This window comes from Panthera pardus, unplaced genomic scaffold (genome assembly GCF_024362965.1).
Source record: "Panthera pardus isolate Hobbes unplaced genomic scaffold, ASM2436296v1 HiC_scaffold_11, whole genome shotgun sequence".
Classification (NCBI taxonomy): domain Eukaryota; kingdom Metazoa; phylum Chordata; class Mammalia; order Carnivora; family Felidae; genus Panthera; species Panthera pardus.
In genome coordinates, this window is record NW_026526666.1 from 17,180,194 (window position 1) to 17,195,435 (window position 15,242).

The following is a 15,242-nucleotide window of genomic DNA, read 5'->3' on the forward strand; positions in this document are numbered from 1 at the left end:
GATGTTTGAATTATGTGATCATATGCTATATTTCTAATTGCAGTCTCTTGCACAGAAGAAACATTTCTAGATAAGGCAATTGTGATTATGAATTCAGATAAATTAGTACACAAATGTACTGATTAAATGAATATCTAATTTACAGATGAGTAATTCACAACTTAATACTGACTATCAATCCGTTCCCATTGGGTTACTGACTAGACTTTACATCAGGAAAATATCAAGGGAAGTTTAAGTAATTTGTTTATTCTGCTACTTGGACCATCCTTATTTGCTTTATCCTTTTAGACTCTGGTAGAGTGTTTTAGATGGGGGCATAGTCACTTCCCTCACAGCTTATGTAATACATTCAGTTAAGAAAAAGATTATGTGATGGGTCACCTGGGTGGCTCAGTCAGTTAAGAGTTCAACTCCTGATTTCAGTTCAGATCATGATCTCATGGTTCGTGAGTTTTAGCCCTGCATCAGGCTCTATGCTGATAGTGCTGATGGTGGAAAGCCTGTTTGGGATTCATTCTCTCTCTCTCTCTCTCTTTCTCTCCCTCCCTCTCAAAATAAATAAATTTAAAAAAAAGAAAAGAAAAGGATGATGTTGAATGTATTTAACAGTTTATTTTGGAATAGTTTTTGAAAGATAGATAAGAGGTATACAATGGCTGCTTTACATGACTGCTTATTCATATCTCTAGTGTTTTTTATAGATGTTAGAGATTTCTGACATCCAAAACTACTGAATCTCTGAGCTGAAAATTAATTTATTTTTCCCTCCTTCTACATTTGACCTGTAACTGAAGATCATACTGTGAAAATTTTGTGCATTTGGGTTCACTGGTTAATCCTACCAAACTTTTTAGGAAGAAATTATACTAATCCTCTATAATCATCTCTTTCAGACAACAGAAGTAGAAGGAATACTTCCTAACTCATTCTACACAGCCGGGATTACCCAAATGCAAAAATAGACGAAGAAATTACAAGAAAAGGAAATATAGACCAATATATCTCATGAACATAGATTAAAAATCCTCAACAAAATATTATTAAATTGAATCCAAAAAAGTATTTAAAAATTACACACAATCACATGGTATTTATTCTAGGTATGCAATATGGGTTCAACATTCAAAAATCAATTAATGTAACCCCTCACATCAACAGACAAAAAAAAGAAAAATCACACAATCATATCAATAGATACAGAAAAAAACATTTGACAAAATCTATCACCCATTTATGAAAAAAACTCAGGAAAGCAGTAATAAAGGGGAAACTTTCTCAACTTGATAAAGACTAACTGTAAAAAACCTATAGCTAACATCATACTTAATGGTAAAAAACTTGAAGCTTTCCTATTAAGATCAGGTACAAATCAAGGATGTCCCATCTCATTACTGCTTTTCAACATTATACTGTAAGTCTTTGCTAATGCAATTAAATAAGAAAAGAAAACAAAAGTAAACAGAGTGGGAAGACATAAAATTATCTTTGTTCACAGATGACATGATTTGTCTATACAGAAAATTCAAAAGAATCAACCATAAAACCTCTAGGAACTAACAAGTGATTATAGCAAGATTGTAGGATACAAGGTTAAGATCCAAAAGTCAATTGATTTCCTATATATTAACAATGAATAAGTGTATTTTAAATTTTTTTTTTAATTTTTTAATATATGAAATTTACTGTCAAATTGGTTTCCATACAACACCCAGTGCTCATCCCAAAAGGTGCCCTCCTCAATACCCATCACCCACCCTGCCCTCCCTCCCACCCTGCCCTCCCTCCCACCCCCCATCAACCCTCAGTTTGTTCTCAGTTTTTAACAGTCTCTTATGCTTTGGCTCTCTCCCACTCTAACCTCTTTTTTTTTTTTTTTTTCCTTCCCCTCCCATTCTACTTGTAAATTTTTTTAACGTTTATTTATTTTTGAGACAGAGACAGAGCATGAACGGGGGAGGGTCGGAGAGAGGGAGACACAGAATCCGAAACAGGCTCCAGGCTCTGACCTGTCAGCACAGAGCCCGACGCAGGGCTCGAACTCACGGACCGCGATTTCATGACCTGAGCCGAAGTCGGCCGCTTAACGGACTGAGCCACCCAGGCGCCCCTGAATAAGTGTATTTTAAATGAAAAACACATTACCATTTATATTAACACCCCCCAAATGAAATATTTAGATATAAGTCTAATAAATATGCATAATAACTATATGAATAAAACTGCAAAAGTCTGATGAATAAAATAAAAAAGAACTAAGTAGATGGAAAAATATTCCAGGTCATGGATAGGAATACTGAATATTGTCAAGATGTCAATTCTTCCCAACTTGATGTATGGATTCAATGCAATCTAAATCAAAATCGCAGCAAGTTATTTTATGGATGTGGACAAATTAATTCTAAAGCTTACATGGAGAGGCAAAGATATTACCAGACAACACAATACTGAATAACAAAGTTGGAGCACTGATGCTACCTGACTTCAAGACTTACTGTAACTCTTCAGTAACCAAGACAGCATGATGTTGGCAAAAGTAGACACAAATAGATAAATGAAACAGTATAGACACCCCCGACACAGACCCACGTAAACAGAGTCAACTGATCATTGACAAAGGAGCAAAGATAATACAATGGACAAAGATAGTCTTTTCCAACAAATGGTACTGGAACAACTGGAGATCTCCATGAAAAAACATGAATCTAGACACAGATCATATACCCTGTGCAACAATAACTCAAAATGGATAACAGACCTAACTATATAATGTAAAATTACAAAACTCCTAGAAGATAACATAAGAGAAAACCTAGGTGACCTTGGATATGGTAATACCTTTTTAGATACAATACCAAAAACATGATCCATTAAAGAAATCATTGATAAGCTAGATGTCATTAAAATTAAAAACTTCTGCTCAGCAAAAGATAAAATCAAAAGAATTAAAAGACAAGCCACAGCCTAGGAGAAAATATTTGCAAAAGACACATCTGGGGACCTCAGTGGTTCAGTCGGTTAAGTTAAGCATCTAACTTGATTTTGGCTCAGGTCATGATTACGCAGTTCGTGAGATTAAGCCTCACATCAAGCTCGTGCTGAGAGCACAGAGCTTGCTTGGGATTCTCTGAGCTTCTCTCTCTGCCCCTCCCTCTTTCTCTGTCCCTCTCTCCCTCAAAATAAATAAATAAATATTTTAAAATTTTAAAAAAGACATCTGATAAAGAATTTTTATTACTATATATACAAATAGCTCTTAAAACTCTACCATAGGAAAACAACAACCTGATTAATAATTGGGACAAAGATCTTAACACATACCGTGAAGAAGATACACAGATGGCAGAGAAGCATAAGAGAAGTTGTTCAACATCGTATGTTATCAGGGGAATGCAAATTAAAACAATGAGATACCACTGCACACCTGTTAGAATGGCCAAAATTCAGAACATTGATTGCCAAATGGCAAAGATGTGGAGAAACAAGAATTCTCATACACTGCTGGTGTGAATACAAGATGAATGTCCATTCTGGAAAACAATCTGATGGTTTTTGACAAAACTAAACATACTCTTACCATGTTATACAGAAATCATGCTCCTTGGTGTTTGTCCAGAGGAGCTGGAAACTTATGTCCACACAAAAACCTAATGTTTATAAAACATGTTGATATTTATCAAAATGGATGAGTAAAGCAGTTTTACTCATAATGCCAAAACTTGGAAGCAGCCAGGATACCCTTCAGTAGATGAAATAGATGAACTGTGGTACTAAGCAGACAATAAAATATTATTCAGTGATAAAAAAAAAATCAGTTATCAAGCCATGAAAAGACACAGAGTAATCTTAAATGCATATTACTAAGTGAAAGAAGGAAATCTGAGAAAGCTACATACATTATGATTCTGACTATATGACATTCTGGAAAAGACAAAAACTATGGAGGCAATAAAAAGATCAGCAGTAGGGATGCCTGGGTGGCTCAGTCGGTTAAGCATCTGACTTCTGGCTCACATCATGATCTCACAGCCCCAGGGTTCAAATCCCACATCAGGTTCTGTGCTGACAGCTCAGAGCCTGGAGCCTGCTTCAGATTTTGTGTCTCCCTCTCTCTTCTGCCTCTCCCCCACTTGTTCTCTCTCTCTTTCTCTCAAAAATAAACATTAAAAAATTGGGGGGGGGGGCACCTGGGTGACTCAGTTGGTTAAGCATCCAACTTCAGCTCAGGGCATGATCTCCCTGTGGTCTTTGAGTTCAACCCCCATGTTGGGCTCTGTGCTGACAGCTCAGATCCAGGATTCTGCTTCAAGTTCTGTGTCTCCCTCTCGCTCTGCCCCTTCCCCACTCATGTTTTGTTTTTCTCTGTCTCTCAAAAATAAATAAATGTTAAAAAAAAATTTTTTTTAAAAAGATCAGTGGTTGGCCATCAGAAGTGGTGGGGGGAGAAATAAATAGGCAGAGCATAAGGGATTTTCAGCACATTGAAAATATTATATATGATAAGATAATGGTGAATATATGTCTTACATATTTATCCAAACTCATAGAATGAGTGAACCCTTAGGTAAACTTTGGATTATGGGTGATAATGATGTATCAGTGTAGGTTCATTAATTGTAATAAACGTACCATATTAGTAAGTGATATTGATAATGGGGGATGCTATGCATGTGGGGGGCAGAGAGTATATAGGAAATCTCTGTTCCCCTCCTCTTGATTTTATTGTAAACTTAAAACTCTTATTAAAAAACTAAAACATTTAAAACTTTTTATAAAGGGATATTTTTAGATGATTCTATCAAACTGAATATAAAACAGTACTGGTAAACATACCAAGTAACTCTCTGAAAAATGAACAAAGAAAACATGTTTTTTTGAAAGCATAGACAGGACAATTCTAAAATATCAGAGAAATCCTTACTATCATGTATATCATATATATTATGTTATACCATATACATTATACCATATATGTTTATTTAATTAAATAAAAATAGATGTAGTATTAGTATATGGTAGTTTTTTTCTAGATTTAAGTAGGCACTTCTTCTATGGGGCTAAAATAAGAAAACTTTCCTGTGGAGTTTCTTATACATGCTATCTCCAAGTGTTCATCGGCCAACTATTCCTAATCTCATTCTAAGAGAGGTTACATGGAAAACTGTTCCACAATTTACCTCAAACACTGTTAACAACTCCGTATCAGTAAGGCAATGGATATACCTTAATTGTAATCTGTTTTGCCCTCACACTAGGACCCTATAGGACTGGTACTGCTTCTCTCTAAAAATATTCTTTCTCTTGGATTTTATAATACCATAAAATTCCATTTTGATGCTTCCTGTTTTTTTTTCTTCAGACATTCCTTCTTAGTATTTGCAGCTCCTCCTTCTTCTCAGCTCCTCTTTATCTATATATTAATTAATTATTAGGGGTTTTCTGGGATTTATACTTGTTCTTTTATTTTTTCTTTCCAATCTGCATCTCATTGACTCTCATTGACTCAATTATAATCTATAAGATAAAGCCCTCATATTTCGTATCTCCAGCTAATATTGATCCAAGCCTGGATATACAATTCTCATTAACACCCACCTTTACACCTCTCACAGGCATTTCCTATTTAACATCATCCCCTAACCCTTTCCCCTCCCCCCAAACATAATACTCTTTCCATGCTACCTAAATCAGGAAATTACACCATGGTTACCCAATTCCCTTAATTCAAAACCTGGAGTTATTTCTGATTCTTTCTCTCTTTCCTATCAATTTCACAAATCTAGTGTATTCTATTCCATAACTCTCTGAAACCCATCCACTATATTCTTCCTCACTGTGAAGTGACCACGATTTTTCCTGTGAGTTACTTTAATAGTCTTTTAATTGATCTTTCACATCAACCTTGCTCTTTATGATTTTATTCTCTATCCTTCAGCTATGATCACCTTTATTAAATGTAAATCTGTGTTCTGATGTATAAAACAATTCAGCGACTTCTTGTTGATATTTGAACAGATCCAAAATTCAGTACTGCTTTGTGTGGTTTATTTTCTGCCTGCCTCCTTGATTCCTTTCACAGTTCTATTTCCTTGGTGCTCCACACCTGTGATGATAACTTTTATGTGTCGGTGTGGTGACCTGCCAAAGTAAGGGAGACCCAGATATCTGGTAAACAGTATTAATGGAAGTGTCTGTGAGGGTGTTTCTGAAAGAGATCAGCATTTGATTCCATAGACTGAGTGAAGACTCCCACCTTCATCCAATCCATTAGGGGCCCAGCAGGGAACAAAAAGACTTTTTCTTTTTGAGCTGGGATGTCCACCTTCTCCTGCCCTTGGACATCAGAGTTCCTGGTTCTTGGGCCTTCACACTCTGGGATGTATACCATGGGCTCTCAGACCTTCAGATTCAGATTAAATTACACTACTGGTTTTCTCTAGCATGTAGATGGCAGACTGGGGAAATTCACTGCCTCCAGAACAGTAAGCCAATTCCTATAACAAATATCTTCATATATTTCTCTATGTATCCTACTGGTACTATTTTTCTGAAGAACACTGTCTAATACAATATGTTAGCTATACTGACCTACCTTCATTCAGCTCCTTTATGCCATGATTACTTCACGCTCTGGACCATTTTTCCTGTGCCTGAAAAGATATTACTTACACCTATTGTTCTTTTATATGTGTACTTGCGTAAAGGCAAAGACTAATTTTGATTCTTTTATTAAACACTCCCATAGTATACTAAAAGACATTCTTTACAATATTTACATTTTTTATAATATATAACATATAGCAAAAAAATCTACAGAGAGAAAAATCAAAAGTATTTCACTGAAGTAAACATAGGTGTAAATTTGATTTTAAAATTCACCAAAACTTAGAAATAGAAAGCATCATATTTTGTTTATTATGATATTAATTCTAGTGTGGATAGGATGGGACTCATAACTGTCAAGGTAAGAAAGAATTTACAAAATCTAGAAGAAATTAAAAAGAAAGTAATATTTCTAGAGCTTAGAATCATAATTTCTTTCAAGTTCATATAGTTTTCAAATTTTACTTCTATTTACTATTATTATTATTCAGACTGTACACATAAATGCATTTATATATTTTTAGTTCCAGCATATAAGTAAACATCTCTAAAATTTCTCTTTAAAAAGTTTTTTTCTAATGTTTATTTATCTTTGAGAGAGAAAGAGACAGAGCACCAGTGGGGGAGGTGGAGAGACAGAGGGAGACACAGAATCCAAAGCAGGCTCCAAGTTCTGAGGGGTCAATACAGAGCGCAACGTTGGGCTCAAACTCATGAACCTTGAGATAATGACTTGAGCTGAAGTTGGACGTTTAACCAATTGAGCCACCTAGGCACCCCTCTAAAATTTCTCTTTTAATAAAAATGTTAAATAGCCATACGCAGGTATATTTTATCTTTATCCAATGAATGCCTTAATTCTATGTTTAATTTTAACAATTATCAGATATCCTTTGCATGTCATCTCAGGCTTCATGGGCAGTGAGTTCAAGAAATTGGAATCCTATAATGAAAACTTGTGCACACTGCATTTACACCTATTAAATTGCTTAACTTAGTTAAGCAATTTAATGAATTTGATTCAATGACTGTTCCTATAAATTTCCAATCCTCTAGTAAATTGCTATTTTCAAGATATATCATAAATCTACATTTTATAGTCTTTTATCCTTTAAAATGTCTAAGCCAATAACTTCTACCCTCCACTGTCATTTGTCTAATATATTCAGAGATGGTGTGAGGAAACAGAAAAAGAGGCAAATAGAAACATCACATACTACATATATGAAAGTAAAATTATTAAATATTTCTTTAATGCTGAGTTAGATGTATAAAGTAATAAGGGCTTATGGATAAACATTTTGATTGTTTTCAATCTTTTCTCTCTTATGAAAGCAGTGATTCTCATACTGCTTAATATCATATTCTATTAATTAGATGTGTACATCTTACTGCTTTAAATGAATTTTGATCTCCAAGCTTCTTATATGGTTTAAAAATATTTTTATTACATTAGTGTGCGTCATTTACTATTTAAATGTCTTTCTGTTTGCTCATCTGATTAGTACTAAATAGGCTTTAAAAGACATTGTATTTTAGGGGCACCTGGGTGGCTCAGTTAGTTAAGCATCTGACTTCAGCTCAGGTCACAATCTCATAATTTGTGAGTTCGAGCTCCACGTCGGGCTCTGTGCTAACAGCTCAGAGCCTGGAGCCTGCTTTGGATTCTGTGTCTCCCTCTCTCTCTACCCTTCCCCCACTCAAACTCTGTCTGTCTCAAAAATAAACAAACATTAAAAAAAGACACTGTATTTTATACTAATATGTTACATAAGGGATATAAATTTCTATAATTCTTTAGAATAAGTTACAGAAATATCTAGCAGTCTATGTTTAAGAGAAAAGAAAGCAGTATTTGTGTGAAAACTAGTTGATTTCAGATATATTCAGTGTTTCACATAATAAAGATGTCATTTATATACTCATAAAAGATAGATATGAAGACTGGAAATCAGATAGGTAACACTGTCCATTCCTCCCTGTAACTCCTCTGAGAATCATGAATGAGTCCCATGTCACTAGCTCTAGAAGCCTGCAAGCCTGCCTCTTTTTATTGGAGATATCTGTCATTGATGACAAATTATTAATTCAATAGTCTGAATAAAATATCTCCTCATTGACCAGTAAATCGTATTTTTGCAAATACTTTTACTTTCAACATTTTTATTTATGATTTATTTATTTCCAAATATATAGTAAAATGTGAATTTACAAAAATGTGTGCACACATGCATATACACATATTATTTACTTAAAGTAAATAAAAGTTACAAAAACAAGAGAAATATTAACTCATTTAGGTAATAATTTTCATAAACTTATATGGCTATATACATGTGACAAACATAGATACAGTGGCTAAATATAAAAAGAAATTAAGTAGAAATAGGCAATTTCTATTACTTTGACTAATTACAAGTTTTTTAAAAGTCCAAACAAAAAGGCTTTTGAAATCTTTACATTTTTTTTCTTTTGGATTCACAAAAATCTTTTGACTTTAAAATGTTAGCACCACCAGAGCACCTGGGTGGCTCAGTCAGTTAAGTCCCTGACTCTTGATTTTGGTTCAAGTAATGATCTCACAGTTCATGGGTTTGAGCCCTGCATCAGGCTCTGCTTGGGAAGCAAGTAGCCTACTTGGGATTCTCTTTCTCCCCCTTTTGCTGCCTGTCCCTCAAATAAATAAACTTAAAAAAATAAACAAAACGAAACAAAATAAAATAAAATAAAATAAAATAAAATAAAATAAAATAAAATAGTGTCACAAGGCAAATCAGTGAGATCCTAATGAATAACTTAAAAGAGTAACTAACTCACTCTCCTCCTCTTAAAAAAGGTTTTGTTGTTTTTATTTGGGGGGAGGGTTGTTTTTGTTTTTTCCTGAGTAATATAGAAATAAGGCTCAGGGTGTGCTCAGTGACATACTGAAGTCATTTTGAGGATATAAATTTCATCCTACCAAGAAGGTAATAGTGAAGACATGTGTATTTCATATTCAGCTTTTGTACTCAAACTAAATTCCAGAAAAGAGAAATGTTGTGTCTCAGTATGCCTTCTTGTCTCCTGGTAACCACAGTAGTGGAATTTAAGCTACTAAGTCTAAATGTTTTTTTTTTTTTCTTTTTAAACAGGAAGAGAACAATATGAAGAGAAGTGTTACAATGAAAATACATATGGCAACAAAATGCTTATATGTGATGAGTTCTGGAAGTTATTTGTAAGTGATAAATCACTCAATTCCACTCCTGTAATGCAGAAGTCTATATAACTACAACCAACTAGAGAAGAGGTGCGAAAAAGTCTCAAAGATATGATAGACTTAAAAATCAATTTCTACAATATGTTTTCAATCAAGTTCAGTTTGCTCTTCCCTTAATCATATATCAAAATGATCTAAGTAAATATTTCTTACACTTGGCAAAACAAACTATATGCATAAAGAGCACCATAATGATAAGCAGTCCATGGAAATCACTGTTACAGACAAATTTCTGGAAAATATTATCACCAACTGATTAGAGTATAAAAAAAAATCCTAATAATTATTGTTGGAAACTAAACTAAAGGAAAAAAAAAACTTAACATTAGAGAAGAAGTACCAAATAACACACCTAAATGCACATATGAAAGTCATTTCTTTTCTTTCTATCAAAAAACCTATATTTACATTATTCATTGCGAAGCATCACAATTATACTGAATCTGACTGAAATAATAGCCACAAAGTTATAGTCCTTGTAATTTTTTTGAAGTCAAAGTGGAAACACAGTATTAAAAAATATGTTTTTTAAAAAATATGTTAGAAGGGCAGCTGGGTGGCTCAGTCGATTAACCGTCAGACTTTTTGATTTGGGCTCAGGTCATGATCTCAGGGTTGGTGTTAGAGTCTCAGGTTGGACTGTGCACTGGCAGAGCCTGCTTGGGATCCTCCTTCTCCCTCTCTGCCCCTTTCCTGCTTGTATGCACGTACCCAAACACATGATCTCTCTCTTTCTCTCTCAAAATAAATAAATAAACTTTTTCAAAAAGTTATTAGAAATCTATCAAATACAATCCACTACAGCAAGGTAGGGCAATGTGAAAGCCTTAAGTTTGATTTGTAAGTGCACCAATTAGTTTTAGTTTGACTCAAAGCTTTGAAAGCACCTAAAAATCCATACCGGACCCATTACCTTTCATCATATGCTGAAACAGCTTGCACATATATATAATTCTATTAAAATAATGCATACAGCTAGAGAAAAAATTAAAGGCTTATATTCTAAAACTCTAATATTCTCCTACAGCTGGTGAATTTCTCTTTAGTGTGAAGAATAGAAAGTGCACTGTGACACTGTTCTATGATATTCATAGAAGTCATATTAAGTATAAATTTCCTACTAGATAAAATTATCAAATTGCCAGAAATAAGACTAATGTTTAAAAATGTTAGAAAACAGTGCAGAGTTTAACAGAAATACAAATGAGGAAAAATCAGGGAAAGTATGAAGCTAATGGAAAGCACAAGTCAGTGGCTAGCAATTAGGGAACTGGGGTATGTAAATACAGCTAAATTGTTTGATCTTTTTAGGTAAGTATTTGCTTTAGTGGGATGAAAACATTTTAAAAGTCAAGGATGGTACATGCATTTACATTTTTAATTCAATTATCTCATCTCTTATTTCAGTCTTAACTCCTCATTTATTTCAAAGAAAGTATGCCCAATGGATTATTTTTATTTTGTTTTTAAATTTGTGTTCTGGTGCTTATTAAATAAAATATGCAAGTCACACACTTGTCTTTCAGTAACCCATTAAGAGAAAAATTTTCCAAAGGGAAATTTATGAAGGCAAAATGGACAATACAAATAATCAATTAGAATTTTATGATTTTTGTTAAATACATGCAGTTTTTGCTTTGTATGCCAGTACAGTGTCATAAAAATGTCTATGAACACTGAAACTATGTAAGATAATCTTAATATTCAATTGGAAAAATTATGATTCTTCCACGACCTTTAACAAATTTTTGTTAAACATTAAAAATTCTCATACTGTTGATTATAGATGTATGAGGAAATAAACACAATTTAGTAAAACTAATATTTATTTAGCACACTGTAATTTGAAATACTGAAAGGATAGAGGATTAAAATGTTTTCTTTGTAAAACAATCATCAAGAACAGTTCAAAGAGGGATTGCCTTCTTCTTGCTGTATAAATTATAATACTAAGCAAGCATATTTTCAATGCCTTAGTGAATTGTCATCCTCCTTTCTAAGTTAGGATCTTAGACAATTTGTCCTTTGCACTGTTTAAAAAAAATTTTTTGAGATAAAACTGACCTATAACATTGTGTAAGTATAAGGTGTACAAAGAGTTGATTTGATACAGCTCTATGTTGCCATGTAATTTCCACTGTAGTGTTAGCTACACTATCTATCACTATCAGGTCATATAATTATCCTTTGCACCTTAAATGTCATGAAATATCCAAGAGTTTTTTTAGTATGAAATTTGTTGTCATTTTCACATTCTCTGGGTCATCTTCACCCTTTTACCATGACCAGTTTTCTCATTTATGTTGATAAGTTCACCTTCACTAAGTTCCCCGGGCAGTGTATTTATAGTCTCTTGGATGGTGGCAGTATCAACATTCCCAAGGTTAGCTATTTCAGCTATAATATCTACCTGTATTATATACATATGTATAATATCTTTAAAGTACTTTAAATAATATATAGACTATTATGTACACCATCCAAAAATGTGCACAACATGCATATGTTTCATATATGTATTTCCATTTTTGCCTTGTGTACTAGGTTTATCACTGGAAGACAAGGAGGTAACACAACTATACACTTTGCCATCTGTGTATAAACTGAGTCAAAGAAATCATGACAGACATCTGTTGTTTACATACATAGTTGCAGACTGAGAACTAGCAGCAAAATTGTACTTTATGTAATTACAGTTAATACTTTGTGGTATTAAAACATGTTGTTGGGAGGATGGGGGTTATTTTATCTAAACCATGGCAACTTAAATGCGTGCATATCAGAACCATGCAAAGTGAGGATTATCTTACTTAAAACCCGTAGCTTCTATTTAACTTACTCCCCATTGTGCAATAAAGGGTTAACTCAGCGACCCTAGGTCCTTTGACCTCTGCACATTCACAAAAAAGAACTAGTTAAAACAGCTCATGGAAGGTGAGCTCTGAGCCTTTGGAATATTTTACCTTGTAAGTGTGTGTTTCTATGCCTAAGGACTTAGGCCATAAGGGACCAGTTCAATCAGGCACTTTATGCTAGCAATATGATTTATAGTATGTTATGCTCATTTTTGCTTGGAGGGACTGGAATCTGAGTAGCTGAGTAGCTGTGTCATGCAGGTGCTACATTACATAACATGCCTATATGACTGACCTCCAATACAAACATGGAAAGCAAAGCATGAGTGAACTTCTGACTGACAACACTGTGCATGTAACACATGCAAAGTGTTGTCACACACTGTCACCAGGAGAATTACACATACCCCTGCAACTCCACTAGAAGACACCTGGAAGCTTGTGCCTAGTTTCTCCTAGATTTTGCCTATGTGCCTTTTTCTGTTGCTAATTTTAACCTGTATTCTTCTACTGAAAAACAAAACACCATTTCTAAGTCATTCTAGTGAGACATGAAGCTTGAGGATGGTCTGAGGGATCCCTGACATACCTGTTTATCTTAAACTTCATGGCATGCAAGCCTCCTTTTAAACATCCTTTTACTTATATACAGATCAAATATATTTTAACAAATGAATAAAACAGGCATGATCCTTGCCTACATGAAGCTTGATTAGAGAAGAGAAAATAGATAACAATCAAGTGAACACAAAAATAATATTAATTTGGGTTGTATTTATTGCTACAAAACCAGCAACAGATGATGCATTTGATAGGGAGGTAACATTTAAGAAAGTAACATGTGAACAGAAACTAGGATGAATCATGGTGACAATAAACTGTGGGAACAGTAACTGAAGCAATTTTGAGATGAGGATATTAAGGTCAGTGTAGCTTAAGCAGATGAAGTGAAAATAAGATTGGGAGGAAATAGTTTTGGAAAGGCAGATATAGGCCAATCCAAAGAGGACCTGGAAAGGGTATGAAAAAGTGTTTGTTTTATATATATGATAAAAGTAACCTAACTTACCTTTTAGATATATTTTTGTGACTGTTTTGTATAGAAGAGACTAAAAAGGGAGAATAGGGCAGAAATACAGAGGTCAAAACAGCAAAGTTAAGTCGAGATACCAAGCAACTGTTATACGTGAGTCGGTAGTCTGGACCATAGTTTATATGGCCAACAGAGATGTATATGTGGGAACATTTACCATATAAATTATAATAAAATGCATATGATTAGTTGAACTGCAGAGTAACTGCAGAAGACTTTGAGTTTGAAGAATGGAGTTCTCCAACATTTAAAAAGCAGGGAGAAGAAAGAATTTAATGGAGTATTCCAAGTGGAAGGAGGAGAACCACGAATTCATGGAGAAATATTTCCAAGAGAAGAGGCAGGACCCACTGTACCAAATGTGAGGTACAAAATATGCTAAGGGTTGATAAGTGGTCATTAACATTTGCCTTATGTGCAAGTTGTTGGAGGCTTGAAAAGAACGGTTTCAAACAAGTAAGTGGTTGAGACTTGGGTTGAGAACTGAATGATGGGGGGGGTGGGGTGGGAGTGGAGATAGAAAAGATAAATATTTTTTAGAATTTTGCTACAATGTAGCAAAAAGGGGTAGTCACTGGAGAAAATATGTGACCAAAGGAGGCTATTCTTTACTGGAGCAGAAACACTGCAATATGTTTATACATTAACAACAATAAAACAATAATGAAGAAAAAACTGATATTGCAGAAGAAAAAGAAATGCCAGCATGTCCCACCCTATCCTTTAATCTCAACAGATAATGTCCCCTCTCAACTTCATATTCATGCATTCATGTATTGATTTCATCAACAATTACTTCCAGAGCACCTACTCAGTGCTGGACTCTGTTCTAGGCAGTTGAAACCAGTGAATAAAACGGACAAGCTTTCTGGCACTTTGAAGATTACATTCTGGTTGGGGAAGACATGCAATAAGAGCAAACCTAACAAATGAATGAAAATATCTTGTTCAAAGGGAACAACCATAAGAATAAAAAAAGAAAAAAAAAGAAGGAAAAAAAAGTAAGTGAAATCAGGAGGTATTAAATAGTGCAGGGAGGGGTGCTTGGGTGGCTCAGTCCATTAAGCTTCTGACTTCGGCTCAGGTCACAATCTCATGGTTTGTGAGTTGCAGTCCTGCGTCTGGCTCTGTGCTGAAGGCTCAGAGCCTGGAGCCTGCTTCAGATTCTGTGTCTCCCTCTCTCAGCTGCTCCCCCCGCTGCGCACGCTCTTCCTCCTCCCCCCACTCTCTCTCAGAAATGAATAAACATTAAAATAATTTAAATAGTGTGGTTAATTATAGACCGAATAAGAGTGGGCATTTGAGCAGAGACAAGAAAGAGATGAACAAGTTAGTCGTGAACATAAAGGATATGGATATTCCTGGCAGATTTCCAGTACATAGACCATACAGTCAAAGCGTGGACTAACTATGAAGATAGTGAGCCTAGAGC